The 6,908-nt window shown below is 38.8% G+C and overlaps 1 protein-coding gene across 1 annotated transcript in view; it reads left to right on the forward strand.

Annotated features, from left to right (window-relative positions):
• Nucleotides 1–6,908, forward strand: part of LOC101854815 (advillin) — a gene marked incomplete at its 3' end in the record, with an annotated part of 40,034 nt that overhangs the window by 8,523 nt on the left and 24,603 nt on the right.

Below are 6,908 nucleotides of genomic sequence, written 5' to 3' on the forward strand. Positions count from 1 at the left end.
GGGGGGGCTATTAACACTTTTTCTTCACCTTAAATGCCTGATGAAATATAAGAGAAAATTGATACAGACATCATGAGAGATTTTGTACACTCGTGAGTGTGTGCATTTCTGTATTTAGCATATTACAAGTAGGCAGTTTTGTGAAATGACCTCAAAAGTGTTAAGGTATGGGCCACAACGCAACATTATTAGGAACGAAGTATTCTATGTTTTCAAGCCAGATTGAAGAGACCAATTAGACAATTTTTCTGTTGTTGTAGTGGATTCCGTTACGGCTGTTGTTATCACCTTCTTTCAAGTCTTTAACTTCGACTTTTTTTCACTACTTTGCTTTAGGGACCGTGAAAGGGTTTCTCAACTGAAGAGTTAAGTATTGTGAAAAAAAAGAAGGAAAAACGTCGAAGAACGCTTCTTCTTGAAGTTAAGGACAATCTCCAGAAGTGCATTGTTCTCGCTCAGAAAGGTGGAAAAGTATTAATTTTACGGTTACGGAGACCAGACTGTTATGAAGAGCTAAACTTGATCCAAAATCGAAGTACGGGATATTGATAACATCGATCACGACTTCCTATAAAGCCTCACAGTAAAGACCCCTTTCAGTAGTGATCCAACCGCTCTAGCCACAGGGGTGAGGGGAGGAATAGAGCAGAAAAAGGAGTTGTCGTTATTAAGTTGTTGTTGTTGTTGTGGTTGTTGTTGTGGTTGTTGTTGTTATTGATACTGTTGCTACTGTTGCTACTGTTGCTGTTGTTTTTAAACATTGTTCCTGTTCTCTTATTTGTTCGCTTTTTTGTTCTTGTTCTTGATTTTGTTCTTGTGCTAGCTTTTGTTGTCGATGGCGTCTTTGTTTTCGTTGTTGCTTTGGTGGTCGTTGTCATTGTTATTGTAGTTGTTGTTGTTGTTGTTGTTGTTGTTGTTGTTGTTGTTGTTGTTATAATTGTGCTTGATGCAATTGTTGTTAATTTTGTGTTGCCGTTATTGTTGCTTCTGTTGTTGCCATTGTAATTTTTTGGTTTATATACCGACCTAATAGACACGATGCAGACAATATAATGCCTGAGCACTTAGTCACAACCAGAACCTCATGCGGAAATGGATTACATGTATTTCAGGAAGGATGCGAATAACAACTAGTTAGAAACCAAATCGACTCGAACTTCTAACCTCCACAAAGTAATTCAATTTCGTTACCTACTGCACCAAGGTAGCCAGCAAAATACAGCCCAAGGGTTACAGAAAGAAACGTATTGGCTTCTGTGATGTAGCGGTTAGACGTTTTGCTACTGTACTCAGAGGATCTGAGTTCGATTCCCGTATTGGTAGAATTTTTATCGAGTGCCTCAATTTAGTTGCTAGGACATTTTATCCCTCTCAGACAGGGCTTGCCCTGACAAGCAGTGTCGATGTAGCCCGCCTCCTAAATTATATAAATTGTTTCGACAGAGGCGTAAAAGATATGTATTAAGAAAAGTAAAAAAAAAAAAAAAGAGAGAACAACTGCTGATGATCTGTGAAAGTCATGAAACCTTCAACACACTCCTCTTATCGGCGTTTTAGACGTTGATTTCTGAGGTTGTCTGAAGAGGTGCAAGCGCTTCGTGTGTACTGCTAAAACTGTAGTCGGTGACTTCATAAAACACTTTAGCTCGGTGCTTCTCGGTTTCACGGGTACTTGATATTTGCTCTGGTCTGCCTTTTAACTTTTGGCCAGAAGCCCACATAGTAATTACTATCAGTAGGTGAAAACCTGTTATGTGTAGCACACATTGCTTCAGATTTAGCAATGTCGCAAGCACCACATTTAAGCAGAAAGGTTCTTTTTATATTGAATCATCCAAGTGAAAGACAAGCAGTGGTCACTGAGAACAGTGTTTATACAGTGGTTCCCTAGTACTTCCTGCTCGGTGACGATACGTCTTTTAGCAAGACAAGGCAATGTGTTCTTTTATTATACGAAACCTATACGGCTTCGTTTCAGCTTTTCTTTCTGCAAGGCTCAACATGTCTTTTAGCGGTGTCATTTTTAACAAAGCAAGAACTTTGTCAGACAGATATAGAGAACGTTACGTTAAATACACAAACAAATCGTACATCGGTTACCACTCAAGGCAAGGGTTTTGAGTCTGAGTGGGTCTTGACAGCCTGAAGCTCTATAAGCATGCAGAGAAGACAGGGCGAGAGACTTACTGTCAAAGAGCTATTTGTAGACGTAACAGAAAGACTGACTAGAAACTTGTATTTGCACACTCGCGTCATCTACGCATTATTTCATACTGTGCAATACTGAAGAGAATCCTTTTGGTTTCGAACCCTATCGTTTGTACCCGTCCTTGTTTCTATCTTCACAATAGTGGAGTTACACCTTGTCTTTTTCCAATACACTACTACACTACTAGTGTCTGACTTCTGAAACAATAAGTTCTATCTTCCAGTCTCCTCTCCTCTCCCTCACCCTCACTGTAATGCAACTTTAGTGGATTGAATTTCCCTTATAAAACAAACTCATTCACGTTATATTACTCAATTTTTCGAATTGTCAAAAGAAGTAGAATAACACTCACTAACCTTAAAATGGCGTTATGGAAATTTGATCGTGACAATTTCTGACATTGTGGTGAAATATCGGCTGTGCCACACAACGAGTACTTGAAAATATTGCTTCTAAAGACACAACACGACGCACTTGCGCGCTGGAGGCGCATGCACTTCCTATCAGGTATTGTTTTCGAACATAAAAAATTTAGAGGCTGTAAAAAGGCGAGCAGGAAGAAGAGTGAAGAGTATTGTGATCATAACATACAAAAAACACATTGTCGCAAAATTATTTAAACCAAACAATTTAAAAAAATATAAATAAATAAAAATCAAGTAGTGTTAGCGAGTCCATAGTTGATGACGAACAAAATGCAACAAATGAGGCCTAAACCTTTTATCGTACACTGGGGATCCTTTAATAGTTGCGAGACTTTAATTAAATAATGATAGTCTTCGTCTCAAGCGCACTTCTAACGCTTAGGCTAGTACCGCACTACGACATTCTTGTCTCAGACAGGACAGTCCTGTCCCACAGTCGAATTTTTGCGTGTCAAAACAAGTACCGCACTAGGACAGGACTGATCCGGCCCATAAGGCGCCGTTATTGTTGTTGCCCACGGCTGGGTTAAAAAGCATTTAAAAAATGTCCTAAATATTGTTTAGATAAAAAAGAATAATACGATTTTCGTGATCAGCGACCCAAAATTAACAAAAACCACGCGGGAACGCAATTTAATGCTTGATTACGAAGTTAAATTATATATTTATGTGTGTGTGTGTGTATTTGTGTGTGTATATTTGTGTGTGTATGTGTGTGTGTGTGTGTGTGTGTGTGCGTGTGCGTGTGCGTGTTTCACTGGGTGATCTTGATAGTTGATACACAACTTCAACATTGACGATCAATTAAAAAATATAATAATTTGCTAAAATCCGCATCAAATAAGGTCCCCGCGAGCCATTTTGCTTATTTTGAGACCCTTATTCTGAATATGAAATCAGTTTTGAGACGTGATAAATATTTTTTTATAAATGTTGTGCCCCCTGCTTCATCCTACGCGGCGGTAAATTTTAAACTGATTACACATCACAACCCGCAAGCCCCACGATCTTGACTGCGAGCTCCACCAAGTCTGGGACAGTTTTGTCCTTATGCGGTAGGCGGCTATATTTCTCTATAATCACAGACGATATTACCCTAGGACTGGGATAGTCCTGTCCCACCGATTCTGTAGCAATTCACAACTTCTCGGGACTCAAATCGACAAGAATGTCCTGTCGTAAAAGGTGCGGTACATTATACTCTAATTCAAAGGTTTAAAAATCCAGACGGGTCTGTCATGGGACAAACTGTCGTAGTGTGGTACTAGCCTTAATTCCTTTGCCTAAATAGATACCAGAAAAAATGTGAATTGATCTCAAGCATTTTCTATATGTTCCATTGCTGCATTAGGCACTAAGACATAGGCACCCAATTTTTTTGCCAACAAAGTATAGGCTTCCTCTCCGATGACGCCAGTCACAGTTTTTTCGGTAATTGATTAAAAGCTAGGCAAACAGTGCATAGGGGAATACTACGTGTATTTGATCTATCAGTCCTGTACATCAAAGTTTTGGAGCTTGTTTACAGTCTGGTATCCCTTTCATACAGGCATGTCCTGTGTGCTTACCTATACTCGTATGTGGTAGAGCGCTATTTTGCAGTCAATTATCATTATTATTATTATTACTATTATTATAATAGTAATTATATATATCCCTTTACACTGATTACCATTATGATTACCGTTATTATTATAATTATTAGTTTATTATTATTATTATTATTATTATTATTATTATTATTGTTGTTGTTGTCGTTGTTGTTGTTGTTGTTGTTGTTGTTGTTGTTGTTGTTGTTGTTGTTGTTATTATTGTTGTTGTTGTTGTTGTGATGATGATGATGATGATGATGATGATGATGATGATGATGATGATGATGATGATGATGATGATGATGATGATGATGATATCATCATCATCATCATCATCATCATCATCGTCGTCGTCATCATCATCATCATCAAACTAAGACATCATCATCATCATCATCAGTATTATTATTATATTATTATTACATGTATTATTATTATTATTATTATTATTATTATTATTATTATTATTATTATTATTATTATTATTATCATTATAACCAAACTGTACACGCGTTTGTCCATGGCTGTCGAAGTGCACGCACTAACCTTCAATGGGGCTCAAAAAGGGTGTCACCTGTCGAAGCACGGCGAGATTCTGGGTGTGTTTGTGTAGAACTAGACCTGTCAACTGAAAAGGCGAAAACCCAAAAACTTGTAATTGAAAGAACTGCCTCAACTGTCTACCCACAGGTGAAGTGAAGGGTGTCGCAAACTAACAAGCATTTAGACTAATTCAGGAAGCACGTAATCAATTGAAAAATAAATGCGACATCAGTTATGTATTTCCAAAGAGAGAGAGAGAGAGAGAGAGAGAGAGAGAGAGAGAGAGGGGGGGGGGATAGAGAGAGAGGGGGGGAGAAAGTGAGTGAAAGAAAGAGAGAGAGAGAATGGGGGAGGTCAGAGAGGGAAGAGAGAGAGAGAGAGAGAGAGAGAGAGAGAGAGAGAGAGAGAGAGAGAGAGAGAGAGAGAGAGAGAGAGAGAGAGACCGACAGAGACCGACAGAGAGACAGAGAGACAGAGAGAGGCAGAGAGAGACAGAGAGAGACAGAGAGAAAGAGAGGGAAAAGAGTCAGTGAGAGAGAGAGAGAGAGAGAGAGAGAGAGACAGAGAGAGAGAGAGACAGAGAGAGAGAGAGAGAGAGGGGGGGGGGAAGGAGACAGAGAATAATAGAGTCTTGAACAGAGCAAACAAACGGGGTTTTTTGTTGTTGATTTTTCTATTTTGTTTCGTTTATAACTTTTTACATTACTGTTTTTTTAAAAACAATGTATCAAATAACCCCAAGAATCGTCAACAGCTCATTATTCTTTTTAAACATTTATTTATTTATTATTTTAATTCCAGACTCTTTTTTCATCAGAAATCTAAAAGACAACTTGTATTAGATTTAAAGTAAAGAAAATTTGGAATTTCAGGAGGTCCGGAACAACTTACCCTAGAAACCAAAATCAGTACCAAAAAAACAACAACCCGACAACAATAAACACACACACACACACACACACACACACACACATACACACACACACACACATACACACACACACACATACACACACATACACACACACACAAAAGAATTAAAATTTTGATTAAAGGTTTCTGTGTCAAGGACTGTCTGTATTGTTAGTGGAGGGTGGCAGGCTCTGTGAGTGATCACCCAGTAAGATCTGTATTGTGCCAAAGCTGTTCAAAGGAAGGTAGTAAATTGTTTGATTGTTTCTGAAGTTTAAATTGTAGTAAGAGAGTCTTAGAGATAAATCCTAGCTGATTGCTGTATTGTCTGTAGCCACTTCTTTGTTTGCTTTTAATTAAGGTTATCCTTTTCTAAAGTGAGGCAATACTTTGCTGACGCAAACAATTTTTGAAAAAAAAAATATTGCCTGTGCTAAATATTATGTTACCATGTCTATAGGCTCAATAACTAGGCTGTTCTATGTAAAGTTTTTAAATTAAAAGATTGTTGAACGTGCTACTAACTGGGCACAAATTAGCCATCTAGGAGACAGGATGGGAGTGTGTTGATCACTGGTTTACTTGAATGTATCCTGTAGATCTACAAGTCGGATCGAAACACTAGCGTAATGGTAGACATGTTCAAAGCGTAATAAATGAAAATACTACCCGTATGCTATAGGATACTGTGGCGTGTGAGTGGCACCTCTACGAACTGCACCCATGTTGGTAGTACGTGAACCTCTTCATACCACACCCCCTCCCTCCACAATCTCCCCTTTGCCTGTACTACTGCATTGTATCGAGATTTCTCTAAAGAAGCGATTCGTGGAGCTTTAAAGGATAAAAAAAACCCAACAACAACTAATAAAATGTCCTCATAAACAAGGTTATGTGTCGATAAAGACTGCATAAACCCTTCCAGTGTTCAGCGGAAAACAGAGAAATTTAGCACGCCATAAGAGAACACTGGGCTACAGAAGCGGGGTTTCCGTCGTTATTCTGCAGATTTAAAGAGGTGTTTAGAGCGTTTCCAGGCAATACGTCCTGTCAGACGCTCATGCACCTTTCAAGGAGATTCCAGTCACTACACCGCTCTCTTGAGACACTCATATTCCTCAACTTTAACAGTCTTCTGATATTCATTGCCCTCGAACCCGGATCAACCCCCAACAGCAGTGCCCCAGCTCTCTCTCTCTCTCTCTCTCTCTCTCTCTCTCTCTCTCT

Source organism: Aplysia californica, unplaced genomic scaffold, assembly GCF_000002075.1.
Source record: "Aplysia californica isolate F4 #8 unplaced genomic scaffold, AplCal3.0 scaffold00455, whole genome shotgun sequence".
NCBI lineage: Eukaryota > Metazoa > Mollusca > Gastropoda > Aplysiida > Aplysiidae > Aplysia > Aplysia californica.